The 18303-nt window shown below is 42.5% G+C and overlaps 1 protein-coding gene across 1 annotated transcript in view; it reads right to left on the bottom strand.

Annotated features, from left to right (window-relative positions):
• DLGAP3 (DLG associated protein 3) overlaps window positions 1-3672 on the bottom strand; it is a 65864-nt gene extending 62192 nt beyond the window's left edge. The window contains exon 1 of the mRNA XM_082362842.1: window positions 3495-3672. The gene's annotated coding sequence lies outside the window, so the exon portion shown is untranslated. The remainder of the gene's footprint in view (window positions 1-3494) is intronic.
• Between the last annotated feature and the right edge of the window lie 14631 nt (window positions 3673-18303).

Below are 18303 nucleotides of genomic sequence, written 5' to 3'. Positions count from 1 at the left end.
GGGTAGAGGCAGTATTCATGCGCAAGCACGTTCTGATGCTTGGAGGCGTGTTTGCATGTGGACCGCTGTGTAAAAGCACATGAACATGTCAGCTAGCATGTACAGGTTTATACGAGTATGTTCTGAGTGCATCCACATGTAACAGCCCATGCAATCATATGCAAACTTATATAATCGTATGTGTCAACCAGTCCCCAAGCGACCTCCTCGCAGCTCTCCAGCTAAAACCCCAAGGACAAGGCCACCCACCTCCCCAGACTCCCTTTTCACAGGCCCCTCCCTCACAGCCTCACTTTCTCTTTCTGTAACATGGGGAGAAGGACTGATGGGAAGGCATGCTGCATTTGAGCCCAGGGACTTTACAAGTTATTAGCAACGATGAGCTGGCAGTGCGTTACCATAACGATGGTGCCACCACCTCACCCCAGCTCAAACCCAGACTCCCCAGACGGCAGGAGGCCCGCTGAGCCAGCAGCCTTCAGACCTGGGGGAGGGGGTGGGTAAAGAGGGAATCAAGAGGTAGCGCTTGTAGAGTGGAGGGTACGCAGCTGTTCTTCCAACCCCCACTGAGAGACAAAGCTTTGAAGCTACCAAGTGGAATGAAATCAGATTCTGGAACGGTTTCCTGACCATGGGGATGGAAGACACTGGAAGGGGTCTGTAGAAGCCCCTCTAGACAAAAGCTCCTGTTGCCATTTGCTCTTTTGTCCCCTCACTCAAAAGAACCTCTTCTACTGATCTCAGTAGATTAATAGAAAAACCAAACAAACAGGAGGCACTTCTATGAATTTTGATTTTCCCATCTGTAAAACGGGAACGCTTATCTTTATCATTTAGCCCAGGCTCCTGGAAGGCTTAATTAGAAAGAGTTTAAGGGTAACCACAGACCCCCTCCAAAATCAGACAAGCCCCAGAAGTTTCTCTACCTAACAGGAACATATGAAGTAAGGAACCATCAGGCCAATGAGGCAAAATGCATCAGAAACTGGATGGGATGAAGGAAAATGGAGCTCAGCCAGCCCAAGTTCCAACATCAACTGGAGAGAGATGATGTGAGCTGCCAGGCAGCAGCTGAAAGCAGCTGCTGCCACAGAAGAAAGTCTGGGAGTCTGGCCTGCAGCAGCTTCAACCCCTCAGCAGGAATTAAGAGATGCTCAATGGCCTACCTCAGTGGTGGGTATGGCTAGGAATCCCCATTCCCAGGAACATCTGTAACTCCTTCTCTTTGGAAAGGGGTCCCAGGTTGAAGGGTCTACAGCCTTAAGGTTACTGAGTCTTTGTTTCTTCTCCCCAAATCCCCTCTGCTCAGTTTTGATGAGCAGAGCGTGGGGTGAGACTGGGGGTTTCTAGGAATGGAAAGCAACATGGAAGGTTGTAAAGTTCCTAGGCTAAAACTAGCCAGGAACCCACAAGTTTGCTGTGTGACCTTGGGCAAGTCCCCTCCCTTCTCTGGGCTTCAGTCTCCTCACTTTGTAATTAAGAGTTTGGACCAAGTCAATTCTAAGGTTCCTCCCCTGGCCATCACTCTAGAGCTACATACAAGCGCACTCCTTGGATGTGAGCCCCCTGGCATAAAATGCAGTGGGCACTGCCTGCCAGATCAGTGGGGCGGGGGTGTGGGGGATGCGGGGGTTGTATCTGAAGCTGTTCGTCCTATGTGCATGTTCCTTTTAGAAACACCTGCCACCCTAGCCCTCCCGGCTCCCTTTTTAGACCCTGATTCACTGCCAACTCACGAAGCCTCTCCCTCCCCTCCCTCCTCTCTTCTCCCCCTCTCTCCCTTTTAGGCCTTGGCAGCTGGGTGCAGAAGTAGCCCCAGCACTCAGGGAATGCTGGGCGGAGGTGGAGGGCAGTGCCACCAGGGTCAGAGAGATCACACCAGGGAGTACCACTCTCTAGCCCTGGCCCAGCCCAGCTCTTTGAGTCACCAAAAGACCTGGGTTGGAGTCTTTCCGAACCACTGACTAGCAGTGTGTGATTGTGGGGAATGCAATTCACCTCTCAAGCCTCAACATCCTCATCTGTAAATTGGCATTATATTAAGCTGAACCACATGAAATTGCTGTTTTGTAGGTAAAAAACAAAACAGTTGAATATTGGCAATTTCATATGGCTTAACCTGCCCTGCCTGTTTCCCGGGACTGTTAGGAAGATGAGAAAAGTGTTGAGAAGGGAGCGTTTTTTAAAAGCCCTGAACTGATATAAGGGCATTTTTTTTTAATTATTATTATTTCAAAGAGCTTTTGCACAGACCCACCTGGAGTCAGTGGGCTGAACCAATGACCCAGAACTTGGAAATTTAGGGCTTAGAAGTCTGGAAACAGCCACCTGCTCTGATGACTAAGAACAGGACAGAAGCCTCCACCTGGCCTCCTCAGCTCCTGGCTCTAAAGGGCCCTTGGTGAAACAGTACTGGGGTGACACAAGTTCCAGGCCCCAAGAAGGAGAAGCACACACAGGCACATACACTCCAGCTTCCCCCCCACCCCAGGCCCAAAGGCCTCAGCATGCAGCTAGGACACAACCAGCAGCATCACAGAGGGTACCCCCTGGGGTGGGTGAAGGTGGGAACCAACGTGGAAAGTGCAATGCAGCTCTTGCCTGAGTCAGGGGTGAGGAGTCCCTGGGGAGGGGGTTTGAGCTGACCTCTGAAAAGTCCCCTCTCCCTGTCCCATCCCCACCACCACCAGGAATCCCCTGGGAGAGGAGGGGACAAAGCCCAGGTGCGGGTGATTCAGAGTGAACCCTGCTCGGATACATTCTCTCTCTCTCACACACACACACACACACACACACACACACACACACACACATTCACACAGGCCACAGATACCTGGACCCACTCACAGAAACAGTCGCACCGGCACACACACATCCATTCGCATACACACTCAGAGACATCCACAGGCACACACACAGTGGCAACACACACACTCATTCGCACACATGTCCACCGACACATACACAGCAACACCCTCCATACTCACAAGGCATACACCCACTGACACGCACACACTCACCCACAATGACACACGCACACTCTCGCTGCATACACTCACTGGCACACACAATCACCCACAGACCCACGGTGACACGCACGCGCACTCACACACCTGCAGAGGAAACTTCTCTCCGGATCTCCCCGACACCGCCACTTGCCCTCCACAACCCAGCTGGCTACTCCCTCCCAGACCCAAGCCTCAGCCGGGCCAGGGCTGGGCCAGGGCGGGCGGCCACGCGGCTCTACCCCGAGAGCCGGTCCGCGCTCCGCGTGGTCCGCCACCCGTCCCTCCGGTCAGGCCCGCGGGCAGCCAGGCCGGGGCGGGGCGGGGGCGGCGGAGGAGGCCCAGTCCTCCCCCATCCCGGGGCCGGGAGCCGAGGCCGCCGGAGCCCGGGGCGTGGGCGGCGCCGGGGCCGCAGCCAGGCCGAGGCTGGGGGGCGCTGCAGAGGGCGCGGCGCGCGCGGCCCCGTCCCCACCCCTCTCCGCGCCTTACCTGGCCCGGCTTGGGCTCCGGCCGGGTTACATGGTGCCGGCGGCCCGGGCCGGGGGCGCTGCGGCGGCTGACGGGCGGGCAAGGACGGGGCCCGGCACTGCGGAGCCCCGGGCTGAGGGGCCACGCTGGCTGCGGAGCCCCGAGCGAGCGCCGAGCGGCTGCGGGCGCGGGAGCGGGAGGCGGCCAAGCCACGGAGGCTGGATTTCCCGGGGACCAGGAAGGGGAGGCGGGGGGATCCCGCCCGCGCGCTCCGCCTCCGCCCCCGCCCCCGCCCCCGCGCACGGCCGCCAAGCCCGGAGCCGGCGAGAGGGAGGGGGACCGAGCTCCCCGCCCCCGCACGGGACCCAGAAGGGCCGAGGCTGCAGCTCGCGAACGGCCGCCGGGGTCTCAGAGGAGCGCCCGCTTAGCTGAGCAACAGCGCTGGGGAGACCCAGGTGGGGGAGCGAATAAGCACCCCCCTCCCCGGGGACCCAGGAACGGGCACACACAGTGTCACGGTCACGCACAGCCGCCTAGGCACAGGGACCCCAGCCCAGAGGCGAGCGGTTAGGGCAACAGTCATACAGCCTCCCAGACACGGTCTCGCGCCCCACCGAGGCACAGTCACACCCTGAATGTCACACACAGCCCCCCGGGCACATCCCTCTAGGAGACTCTTCGGGCTTCCCGGGTGAGCTACGCGATTTCAGCTCCTGGCCTCGGGTCTAAGAGCCCCCTTCCTCTGCTTCCCAGGGTGGGGCGCTGTGCCGGGCCTCAGAGCCACAGACCGGCATCCCCCATTCACAGTCCGCACAGCCCAGGCATCCCCAGCGTGGAGCGAGAACCCCGCTAGACCTGCCGACTTTGCTGGGGCCCCCACCTGTACCCACTGTGGCCGCCCACCGCTAGGCCCTGAGCCAGGGGTCGTGCCTAGGCGGGGGCGGGGTGGGGGAGGGAAAGGGGATGGTCCGAAGCACAGCCGGAGGCTGCAGAGCCCGGACACAGGCTGCAGGAGACAGGAGAGGCGGAGGAGAGCTGACTGCAGCAGTCCCTGGCTTGAATCCGTCTTGGCGCCCAGAGCGATGCTGTAATGGTGGGGGGGGGTGGGGGCGCGCACTGGGGAAGCCGCTTGGGGAGGGGCTCATTCTGGATTCCGATTTCCCTGGGTGAGTGTGAAGAGAGCACTGCCTCAGGCTCCGAAAGTTGGGGTGGAGGGTAGTGGGCAGCCTTAAAGTCTTCTTGCCCTCTTCCCTCTTCCACACTTTCTGGTCTTGAAAGCTTTGGGGTGGTGAGGTGTGGGCTTGGGAGGCTAGGGAGACCGACCATCCTCCTCTCTAGGAATAGACCTTGGAGTAGTTCTGATTCAATACCCACCCAACAACCTCTTTCTCCCTGTACCCCTTTGGGGTCACTGGCTCTCCTTCTCATATAAAGGGGGAAACTGAGACAGAGAAAGTAGAAGTCACAGGCCCAAGTGAATTAAAACTGGGAGTCAAGCCCTTTTCCCATTTCCCAAGAAGACGTTTAAAGATGCCACATGACATAAAGTTCTGGCGGGAGATAGGCAGACTGGTCACCTGTCCTACTGCCCACATGACCTGTTCAGTCAAGACGTTTCAACATGAGCTAAGGTTGCAGATAATTCCCAGCCTAGGGATCAGCCAAGAGCAGATATCAGGGAAAATAAGATATAAAGTTGATCCTAGGAACCCCCCTTAGAACTACAAGAAGCATCTCACTTTCCATGAAGCATAAGAACAGCCATCATGTAGGATGCTAAAAGGCACCACCATGTTTTCTCAGTTCTAAGATGTATACTTTGTTAACTATTCTGAAATTGGAAGAGCATCTTACAATGGATAGGGACATTTTATATGGTTTTCTACATTTCTCTCACAGTTGTATAAACGAGCTGATGTGTTTTAGAATTGAGAAATAGTGTAGTTTTCACTTGTTTATTCCACAAACATTTACTGATTGTACCTGGCACCTTGCTAGCCCATTGAGGCATAAAGATTAGTCAGACAGACTTTAGACAGTATTCTCCCACATCCATCCAGTGATGTATAAGGGAGATGGAGACGTAAATCAATCATTACTATCAGGGCCAGCTTCATGGGAGTCACACAGGGCCCCACGCTTACAAGGTTTTATGCTCTGCAGTCACTGTCTTGAAATTCTTAATAATTTTTTAACAAGGGACCCTGCACTCCACAAATTATGACTGCTGTATTAGGAACTCCATGCCTTAGTAGAAATGGGCACTAAATACCTTTAGCATCTAGAGCTCTGTCTGGGTGAAGAAAGGCAGTCAAAGAAGTGAAGAAGCATAACGGAAGCATATGAGTAGAGTTTCAAAGATTGGGAGAGAGAATTAGGGTAGAGAGCCACACATGTACAGAGACAGAAATTCATCAAAATGTCAATCAAGCAGTATGGCAGACTAGGTGCTTGGTTGATCCTCTCACTGAAAGCATGATAAATGATTATTTTTAAATTTTTAAATCTTCTTAAATTCATCAATGAGCTGGCAAAAAAATAAAAATCACTCCAGCCAAAATCTAAGTGAAGGCAGAACCAGGGAAGTAAGCAGAGCACTGAAGCCAACTTTAGCCTTGGGAGCTATAACACATTGGTTGCAAAAGTGGCTCACCTCTTCCTGAATCCTTGTCTTTTGCCATATGACTTTGCAACTCCCTGCATCAAGAGGGCGCTCTATTTTCCCACCCCTTGAATCTGGGTAGACTTGTGACTCGCTTTAACCGATAGAATGTGGAAAAAGTCATGGTGTGCCAGTTCTAAGCCTAAGCTATAAGAGGCTTGCCTACTTCTACTCTTTCTCTTGGTCTCCTGCCTCCTTTCTGAGAACAAGCCTGGTAACCTGCTGTCGGATGAGAGACAAGATGCAAGAGAGCCTTGCTATCCAAGACAAGACCATCATAGACCAGCCTATAGCCAGCTGACCCCCAAACATGTGAGAGAGTCCAGCCGAGAGCGACAGAGACATATACCTAACCGTGGCTGACTGCAGACATTTAAGTGAGACCAGCTGAATGAGAAGAACCACCCAGTCAGTCTGATGACTCTTGAGCAATAATAAATGCTTATTAATTTAAGCCACTGAATTTTTGAATAATGTGTTGTATCACAATATTGTGGCAATAAATAACTGATTCAGGGGTATTTGCTAACATATGAAATTGAACTTCACTTTTTGTGAAAGAAGGACATGAGGGAAAGACAGGACAGGACATGAGGGAAAGAAGATGAAGCACAGGGTTTAACTTGGGCAAATACTCCCCTGTTTAAACTTAGAACCCTAAAGGGCTCTACTCTAATGTACAGGTGAACTAGGAAAAAACTCACCCCATCCCCACACGTAGGAAATTGCAAGGAAAATTATCTGTTTTAAACCTTGGCAATAACAATGAGTGTAGGGAGGAAGAGTCACCTCCTGAGATTCCATAACTACAACTTAGACCTCACATGCAATCAAATTCACTCTACCGAGGTGATCTGAAAAACCTGAAGCCAAAAATTTAGTATAAAATGTTCTCAGACAGGTAGTGCCCCAGGTGCCTGGCAGAAGCAAATGTAAATCTTTGTTAGAGGAACTCACTTTCATCTTAGGCCTCAAATAATTTCCACAGATAAAGTTCCAAAGAAAATGAACAACAACAAACAGCAGAAATGCATCTGCAAAGAACCCAGTTATTAGACTTATGAGACACAGAACATAAAATAATTATGTTTAATGTATTTAGAGAAATAAAATAATCCTGTTGCCTTTGGCTTATTTTCCTTGTCTTATTGTGCTGGCCAGAGTACAACGTTAGGTAGAAGTGGTGACGGTGGGTATGTTTGTTTCATTCATAACTTTAATGCTCTGACATTTTTTCTTTAGGATGATACTTATTGTAGGATTTTTGGAAAAGGCAGGAAAAGGCAGTTCTGCTTTACTTCTAATTCACTAAGAGTTTTAATCAAATATATGTTGAATTTTTCAAGGACTTTTTCTGCATCTTTTGACATGATCATATGGCTTTTCTCCTTTAATCTGTTGTCATCATTCCATTTAGAGATTTTCCTAATATTAAATTTCACTTTCCTGAGATAAACCCAACTTACCTGAAGAGCTTTATGATTTATTTTACATATACTGTTGGATTTGATCTGCTAATATTTTGTTTTGGATTTTTGCATCCTATATTAATAAATAAAATGAGTCTGATATTTTCCTGTTTTTTGTTGTCTAGGATTTGGTTTCTGAATTATCCTAGCTGCATAGAGTGAGTAGGGGGAATATTATCCTTTTTCTTTTCTCTGAAGATGTTTGTATAAGATTGGGATGATCAGATATTTGTAAGTTTGGTGAGACGCATCTGTAAAACCATCTGGAACTGGTGTTGTTTTTTTTTTAAATGGGAAGTTTTCTGTTTTGCTTTGTTTTGTTTCACTATTGCTTCTGTTTCTTTAACAGGACTGTTCATTTATTTTATTTTTATTTTTATTTTTATTTTTATTTTTATTTTTATTTTTTTGGCCGTGCTGCGCGGCTTGTGGGATCTTAGTTCCCTGACAGTGAAAGTACCGAGTCCTAACCACTGGAGCACCAGGGACTTCCCTAATAGGACTATTTAAAGGACTGTTTCAGGTTTTCTATTTCTTTTGAATCAATTCTAATAATTTATATCTTGCTAAGAATGTCTATTTTTTCTAAGTTTTCAAATGTATTGTCATAAAGTTGATGATAAAATTCTATTATCTTTTGTATCTGCTTCCTCTGTAATTGTCCCCCCCCCCTTTATTATATTTATTTGTGCCTTCTCTCTTTTTCTTGATTCTCATTGCCAGAGACTTGTCCATATTTTAATTATTGTAAAGGACCAATTTTTTTAGCTTTGTTGCTCTTCTCTATTGTATCTTTTCTAATTTCTTGATTTCTGCTCTTATTTTTATTATCTACTTCCCTCTATCTTCTTTAAGTCTACTCCTTCTTTAACTCACTGCTTAAATTGGAAATGTATTTTTTTAATTTTTGGCTTTTCCTCTTTTTAAATATAAATATGTAAGGCTATAAATTATCCTTGGGAATTCCCTGGCAGTCCAGTTATTGGGACTTGGTGCTTTCACTGCCAAGCGCCCAGGTTTGATCCCTGGTGTCAGAGAACTAACAACCCATAAGCCACAGCATGGCAAAAAAAAAAAAAATTTATCCTTAAAGAACTATTTTCACTGCATTTCATATGTTTTCATTATCATTCAATTCTGAGTGTTTTTAAGTTTCCAATGAGATTTCTTCTTTGACCTATGAGTTATTTGGAAGTGTGTTAATCATTTCCAAAGAGCAGTATTTAGTGTACATTTTTGTTATTATCTTCTAACCTAATTGCATTGTGATCAAAGAATCTTGCCTGTATGTTAGTTATTGTTTGAAATTTGCTCTGTGACTAGTATACAATCAATGTTTGTGAATGTTACATGTGTGCTTGTGGTAGTTAGTCTCCAAGGTGGCCCCCAATTATTCTCATCTCAAGATGTTTATTCTTTTGGGTAGTCCCCTCCCACATTGAATAATAAGGCTGTTATGTACAACCAATATGACGTTGCAGAAATGACAGTATGGGACTTCTGAGGCTACATCATGAAACACATTGCAGTGTCCATCTTTTGGTCTGAGGTTGCTCACACTGAGGGAAGCCAGCTGCAAGGTCATGAAGACACTCAAGCAGCCCTGTGAAAAGTCCTACATGGGAAGGAACTGAGGCTTCCTTCCAACCACTAGCACCAGTTTACTTGTTATGTGGGTGAACCTGTTTGAAAGCAGATCCTCCAGCTCCAGTCAGGAAGACTGCAGCCACTGACAACATCTCTCTGAATCTCATGAGACATATTGAGCCAAAACCACCCAGCCAAGCTGCTCCTGAATTCCTGACCCACAGACGCTTAGAGATTTAAAAAATGCTTATTTTTGTTTTACACTATTGAATTTGTGCAGCAGTGGATAACTAAGACAGTTTTGAAGAAGATTTTGTACTCTCTATTGTAGAAAGGAGAATTATGTACAGTCAAGCTTCTGTTCGTTCAGTTTTATTGTTTATATCTTCAATATATTTGGTGAATTTTTATCTGCTTGAGATTGTCAGCAATTTAAGAGAATGTGTTGAAATCTCCCATCGTAATGGTGGATTTGTGGATTTTATATTGTAGCCTTATCAAATTTTCTTTATATACCTTAAGGCTACTTTGTTAGGTGCATGCATGGTACGATTAAAGCGGAAAAATAAAACTATCATTATTTTCAGATGACATAATTGTCTACTTAGAAAATAATCTAAAGACAAACTATTAGATGTAATTGTATTTAGCAAGGTGTCAATAGAAGATCAATATACAAAAGTCACTTGCGGGCTTCCCTGGTGGCGCAGTGGTTAAGAATCCGCCTGCCAATGCAGGCGACATGGGTTCGAGCCCTGGTCCAGGAAGATTCCACATGCCGCGGAGCAACTAAACCCGTGCGCCACAACTACTGAGCCTGCGCTCTAGAGCCCGCGAGCCACAACTACTGAAGCCCGTGTGCCACAGCTACTGAAGCCCATGCACCTAGAGTCTGTGCTCTGCAACAAGAGAAGCCACCACAATGAGAAGCCTGCGCCCCGCAACAAAGAGTAGCCCCCGCTTACTGCAACTAGAGAAAGCCCGTGTGCAGCAGCGAAGACCCAATGCAGCCAAAAATTAAATAAATGAATAAATAAATAAATTTATTTAAAAAAAGTCACTTGCATGTTTTTACATTAACACAATAATAAAACATGTAATCTGTAAAAATACATCATTTATAATAGCTACAGAGGTGTTAGATATTTAATAATAAATCTAATAAAAGATACATAGAAGTATAAATATTTACTCAAATTCACTAAAAAAGACCTAATCAATGGAGAGATATTTCACATTCATGGATAAAAAATCATGATTTTGTAATGATGTCAGTTCTTTCCATATTGATCCCTACATTCAATGCTATTTCAATTTTAAAAAATTGATAAGCTGATTCTAAAATCATTATGGAAAAGTAAAGAACCAAGAACAACTAAGACACATTTTTAAAAACTTTTTATCATGAAAAATTTCAAACACACACACAAATATATAGTAGAAAGACTAGCATAACACCCCCGCCCCCATGTATCTATTACCCAAATTCAATTATTATAAATTCCCGGCCAACTTAGTTTAATCTATATATCTTCCACTCTCCCTCTCTGTATTATTTTGAAGTGAGTCATAAACATAATATTTTGTTAATAAATATTTTAGTATGTATCTCCAAAACCCAAGAATTTTTTGTTAAACCTAATTGCAATATAATGATCACATCTAATAAATTTAACAATAATCCCTTAATATCATCAAACATCTAGGGAAATAGACAATCAACTTTTTCTGATTTCCCATACATTGTACAGTGGACCCTTGAACAACACAGGTTTAACTGTGTGGGTCTACTTATACACAGATTTTTTTTTCAGTGAATGTGTACTACAGTACTACATGATCCATGGTTGGTTGAACCCACAGATGTGAAACAGCAAATATGGACGGTCCACTGTAAAGTTATAAGTGGATTTTTGACTGCTCGGAGGGTCAGCTTCCCTAACGTCCACATTGTTCAAGGGTCAGCTGTAATTGACTGATGTCATTTAAGTCTTTTTAATATCTAGATTCCCTCTCTCCATTTTTCTCAGCAAATTTATTTGTTGCAAAAAACAAGATTGTTAATCCTACAGCTTGGATCTTTTTACCTGCAGAGTTATTTATCATATTTCTTTATCCCTCATATTTTTTGTACATTGCTAATTAGATCTAGAAGTTTGATCAGATGCAGGTTCAACTTTGGGGCAATAATTCTTCATAAGTAGTGTTATATATTTCTATCATAATCTCTCTTTTTATGATGTCTCCTTTTTCTGCATTAGAGGCTGCAAAATGGTGGTATACCAGTTTTATAATTCCCTCCTCAATTATTAGCTGGAGCACTTTTACAAAGAAAAACTTCTATCAAAAAAAACTTCTCTCCTCAATTATTTTATTGCCCTAATGTAAAGTTTGTAGAGGAAAAGAAGAAAAAACACATGATTTTTTTTTCCCTTCAGTTTTCAGTCTTTAAACAATGAGTTGGGTAACAAATGAAACTTGACTTCAAAAAGTAGGGGAAAAAAATCTTTGACTATAAAAAAAGCAATTCAAAATGGATTATAGACCTAAATGTGAATGGTAAAATATTAAAGCTTCCAGAAGAAAATATAGGAGAATATCTTTATAACCTTGAAGTGGACAAATATTTCTTAAGCAGGATGCAAAATGTGCTACCAGTATAAGAAAATATTGAAGAGAGGATTATGGGAATATGGTGGAGTAGGAAGCACCAAGAATCTGTCTTCCCACCTAGACATCTGCATCGTGAGAATTTGTCTGATATAACTATTTTGGAACTTTGGAGTCTATTGAGGGCTTGAAACTTTCAGGGGAAAACTTGGACGGTAAATTGCTGTTGATTTTGGTCAATTTCAGCTTTTAGTACAGTAGCAGTGGCCTGTTCCTCATCCTCAGCCATGTAGCAGGCAGCTGTGCATGTGTTCCTGGAGCAGCTTGCATAAGCCAGGGTGCAGAAAGGGCTCTGTTCTCCAACTATCAGAGATCTATGCTCTGCTCAATGAAGCCATATCTAATAATAGAGATGTAGACAAAGAGGAAGTGTCCATTGTTGTTAGACCTCCACCTATTATTGCAAGACCCTACCCCTCTGGCTAAAGTGATTTCCAGAGATTTATGGGGCTGGAGATTTTTTCCCCATTCATTTTCCTCTTTTCCATTTTTGAGACACAGGCATTAAAGACTAAGATATTCAAAAGCAACTACATATTCAAGAGAAATTAGAGTGTCACCATCCATGCCCAGGAAAAGGTACAGGCTCAGAAAACACTTGAGAAGACCTCAACTTTACACCTCATGTTGATCCTCGGTACAGAAACAGCCTACAAGAATTTATTTTAAAAAAACAACAGCAAACCCTCGGGATGAGGGGAAAATCTGATTTCCAGAGTTACCACATTATTAGATTAAAATGTCCAGATTTCAACAACAACAATAAAATCACAAAGCCACAAAAAAAACACAAATCACAAAGAAACGGAAAAGTATGGCTCATTCAAAGGAAAATAATAAGCCAACTGAAACTGTCCCTGAAAAAGACCTAATGGTGGCTCTACCAGCCAAAGGCTTAGAACAACTATCTTAATAAAAAGAAACTGAAAAGATATTCTGGAGATGAAAAATACAATAACTGAGGGGAATTCCCTGGTGGTCCAGTGGTTAAGAATCTTCCTTTCAATACAGGGGACACAAATTCAATCCTGGTCGGGGAACTAAGATCCCACATGCTGCAGGGCAACTAAGCCCATGTGCCACAACTACTGAGCCTGCACTCTGGAGCCCGCGAACCACAACTAGAGAAGCCCGTGCACCGCAAAGAAGAGCCTGCGTACCTCAACTAAAGATCCTTCATGCCACAGCTAAGAGGTCCACATGCCGCAACGAAGATCCTACATCCTGCAACAAAGACCTGACACAGCCAAATTAATTAATTAATTAATTGAAAAAAATACAATAACTGAAATAAAAATTTACTAGAGTGTTTCAAAGGCAGATGTGAGCAGGCAGAAGCAAATATCAGTGAACTTGAAGATAGGACAATGGAAATTACTGAGGCTGAGGAACAGAAAGAAAAAAAGATTGAAGAAAAATGAACAGAGCCTAAGGGACCTGTGGGGCACCATCAAGGAGACCAATGTACATATTGCAGGCATCCTAGAAGGAGACAAAAAAGAGAAAGGACAAGAAAGAGAAAGGACTCTTCAAATATTTGGCTAAACATCTCCCAAATTTGATGAAAGACATGAATATAAACATTCAAGAAGCTCAATGAACTCCAAGTAGGATGAACCCAAAGAGACCCACACTGAGACTAATTATAATCAAACTTCAAAAGACAAAGAGAGAATTTTGAAAGCACAAAAGAAAAGCAATTTGCCACAAACAAGGGATCATCAATAAAATAGTAAGCAGATTTCTCATCAGAAACTTTGGAGGCCAGAAGAAAGTGGCCAATATATTCAAAATGTTAAAAGAAAAAACTATCAACCAAAAATCCTATATTCGGCAGAACTGTTCTTCAAAATGAGGGAGAAATTAAGACATTCACAGATAAACAAAGCTGAGGGAGCTTGTTACCAGTAAACCTGCCCTGCAAGAAATGCTCAAGGGAGTCCTGCAGATTGAAATGAAAGGACACTAGACTCAAAGCTGTATGGAGAAATAAAGATCTCACTAGAGGTAAATTCATGGACAATTGTAACAGCTAGTATTATTGTAATGATGATTTGTAACTGTATTTTTTGTTTGTTTCTACATGATTTAAGAGACTAATACATTTAAAGAAAAAAATTAGTGTAAAAGTTAGTATTACTATAAATTTGGTTTGTAACTCCAAATTTTGTTTTCTACATAATTTAGGATACTAATGCATTTTAAAGAATTATTAATTTATGTTATGGGACACACTACATGTAAAGACAAAATTTTGTGACATCAACAACTGAAAGGGGTGGGGACAGAGTTTTTTTGTATGTTATTGAAGTTAAGCTGGTATAAATTCAAATTATTGTTATAATTTTAGGACTTTAAAGAAATCCCCATGGTAACCACAATGAAAAATAGCTCTATAATATACACAAAGGAAATGAGAAAGGAATTTAAATGTTTCATTACCAAAAAAAATACCTAAACACAAAAGAAGACAATAATGCAAGAATAGGAGTGGCTATACTAATGTCAGACAAAATAAAATTTAAATCAAAAAAGCCTTACAAGAGACAAAGAAGGACATTATGCTGAATGAAATAAGCCAGTCATAAAAAGATAAATACTACATGATTCCACTTATATGAGGTACTTAAAGTAGTCATAATCATAGAGACAGAAAACAGAATGGTGATTGCCACCCATCGGAGGGAGAAGGGAATGGAGAGTAATTGTTTTAATAGGTATACAGTTTCAGTTTTGCAAGTGGAAAAGTGTTCTGGATATGGATGGTAGTGATGGTTGTACAATGATATGAATGTACTTAATACCACTAAATTGTACACTTTAAAATGGTTGTGAGGGTAAACTTTATGTTATGTGTACTTTACCACAATTTTTTTAATTGAAGAAAAATATTAACAAATTGGATTTTGTTAAAATTAAGCAGATGTTCACTAAAAGACACCATTAAGAGAATGAAAAGTCAAACCACAGACTGGGAAAAAATATTTGCAATACGTGTATCCAATAAAGAACTCATATCCAGAATATACGAAGAATCCCTCCAAATCAATATGAAACAAAATAACAAACCAAAAATTTTAATGAGAAAAAAACTTGAGTAACTACTTCTCAAAAGAGGGTCTCTCACTGGCCAAAAAACCTCAATTGGATACCACCACACACCCAACAGAATGGCTATATTTTTAAAAGAACAATACCAAGTGTTGGTGAAATGTGGAGCAACTAGAACTCTGATATATTACTGGTAAGTGTGTAATGGTACAATCATTTTTGGAAAACTGTCTGACAATATCTCTTAAAGCTAAACATATATCTACACTATGACCCAGCAATTCTACTCCTAGATATATATCCCCCCCAAAGTGAGTGCATATGTCCACCCAAAGACATGTACAAGAACGTTCATGGCAACTTAATTCATAATGGCCCCAAACTGAAAACAACAAAATGTCCATCAATGGTAAAATAAGTAAATAAATGTTAGAATATTAAAACAGTGGAAAATCATGCACCAATAAAGAGAACAAACTACTGCTACATGTTACAACATTGAAGAATTTATAACCTTGCTTCTTAAAATGTGGTCCACAAACCAGCAGTATCAGCATCACCTGGGAGCTTGTTAAAAATGCAGGATCCAAGGTCTTACTGAATCAGAATATACATTTTAACAAATTCACTAGTTGATGCAAATGCACACTGAGATTTGAGAAGCACTATTCTATATCTTGTTCTGAGTGATAGTTACATAGATGTATATAACTGTAAATTTTCATCAATCTCTACATTTAAGATAATACTTTCAATTGTACATATTTAGATCTATACATTTAAGATGCACTCTACTGTGTCTTTTTAAACTCAATACAAAGTTAAGATAATCAAATAAAAGTAATGATTTGGTTCACTAGCATTCTTAAGGGGACCAATGAGGATTTTTAAAATATCATTACAGGGACTTCCCTAGTAGTCCAGTGGCTAAGACTCTGCACTCCCAATGTAGGGGGCCCTGGTTCGATCCCTGGTCAGGGAACTAGATCCCGCATGCCGCAACTATGGATCCGGCATGCCACAACGAAGATCCCGCATGCTGTGACTAAGACCCGGCACAGCCAAATAAATAAATAAATATTTTAAAAATATCTCATGGGCTTCCCTGGTGGCACAGTGGTTAAGAATCCACTTGCCAATGCAGGGCACACAGTTTCGAGCTCTAGTCTGGGAAGATTCCACATGCTGTGGAGCAACTAAGCCCATGCACCACAACTACTGAGCCTATGCTCTAGAGCCCACAAGTCACAACTACTGAAGCCTGCACACCACAACTACTGAAGCACGGGCACCAAGAGCCCATGCTCCACAACAAGAGAAGCCACTGGAATAAGAAGCCCGCATACCACAACAAACAGTAGCCCCTGCTTGCCGCAACTAGGGAAAGCCTGTATGCAGCAATGAAGACCCAACCCAGACAAAAATTAATTAATTAATTAATTAATTAAAACAAATTTTTTAAAAAATCTCATTACAAACTCATGGATTTAAATATATTTAAAGTATTTTAATCCATTGAATTAATTATTCTATTTTGCTCTCTTTTTCCCATCTTTGACCAAAGAGAGCCTTTTTAAGCTGACTGCTGGGCACTTTGCAACTCCAGAAATATTGGTGATTTCCTTGCTTTCTAATATAAGAATATGTTCCAGGACTTCCCTGGTGGCTCAGTGGTTAAGAATCCGCCTGTCAATGCAGGGGACACAGGTTCGAGCCCTGGTCTGGAAAGATCCCACATGCTGTGGAGCAACTAAGCCCGTGTGCCACAACTACTGAGCCTGCGCCCTAGAGCCCGCAAGCCACAACTACTGAAGCCCACACACCTAGAGCCCATGCTCCGCAACTAGAGAAAGCCTGCGCACAGCAACGAACACCCAACGCAGCCAAAAAAAAAAAAGGAAATGTGGTACATATATACATATTATACAATGGAATACTACTCAGCCATAAAAAAGAACAAAATCATGCCATTTGCAGCAACTATAGATTATCGTACTAAGTGAAGTAAGTCAGAAAAAGACAAATACCATATTATATCACTTATATGTGGAATCTAAAATATGACACAAATGAACCTGCCTCTCAAACAGAAACAGACTCACAGACATAGAGAACAGACTTGTGATTGCCAAGAGGTGGGTGGTTGGGGGAGGGATGGACTGGGAGTTTGGGGTTAGTAGAAGCAAACTATTACATATAGAATGGATGGACCACAAGGTCCTACTGTATAGCACAGGGAACTGTATTCAGTGTCCTGGGATAAACCATAATGGAAAAGAATATAAAAAGGAATATATATATATATATAAAACTGACTCACTTTGCTGTACAGCTGAAATTAACACAACATTGTAAATCAACTATACTTCAATTAAAAAAGAATTGGCATCAAGAATTTTTTAATTTCTTTATATTAGTTCCTTCAAATGAATGAGAAAAAGTAATCAAATAGAAAAATATATGATACAAGAGTAAAATACATGAGCAAGATATATGAGCAGGGAATTCTCAGAGGAAAGGCCTATGGTTAATATACACTCAGAAAGATGCTCACACTTATTAGTAAACAGGAAATGCAAATCAAGATCACATTGAGATACCAACTTACACCCATTTGATTGGCAAAAATTAAGATATCTGACAATTCCAAATGTTGGAGAGAAAGTGGATCAACAGAATCTCCTATATTTCTTGTGGAGGTATAAATTTGAACAACGATTTTTAAATAATTTGGCATTAATTTACAAAGTTTGCCATTACACAGACCCTCAAGGTTAATATTCAGAGTATTAACAACCAATACCACATGGATACTGACAAATTAGAACAGATGCCTGGCCAACCAGACTGGATGCTAGCCAATAGTGCTACTGGTGTGCACTGGCTTATTACTAATGCTACTTCCAGTATAACTCAGCATTCCACCCCTATTTACATACCAGTGGAAACTTGCTCATGTTTATCAAGAGATAGGTACAAGAATATTCATAGCAAGACTGTTAGATATTAATGCCCAGTCAAAATTCCCATTACCAGAAGAACAGATAAAATAATCATGGAGTAGTCACACAATGGAATATTATAAAGAGCATGCAGAAATATGGATAAATCTTAGTTAATATAATGTCAAATTTTCTCTAGGTCCCAGAAGATTATATACACGCTAATACGCTTTTCATAAAGTTCAAAAACAACTAAAACTGAACAATATATTTAGGTCACATAGATATATTATAAAAACAAAAAAGAAAGGGAATGATCATCACAAATTTAGGAAGGGGGAAGCACAGTTATAGGATGAAGAGGAGTAGATAGGTAGCTCTTCCAGCTGTTGGGTTGGATGGTGGGATTATAGGTATTCACTACATTCTTTTATATATACATACAAACA

The sequence above is a fragment of the Balaenoptera borealis genome, assembly GCF_965194805.1.
Source record: "Balaenoptera borealis genome assembly, chromosome: 1".
Classification (NCBI taxonomy): Eukaryota; Metazoa; Chordata; class Mammalia; order Artiodactyla; family Balaenopteridae; genus Balaenoptera; species Balaenoptera borealis.
This window is presented reverse-complemented; position numbering and strand designations above follow the sequence as displayed.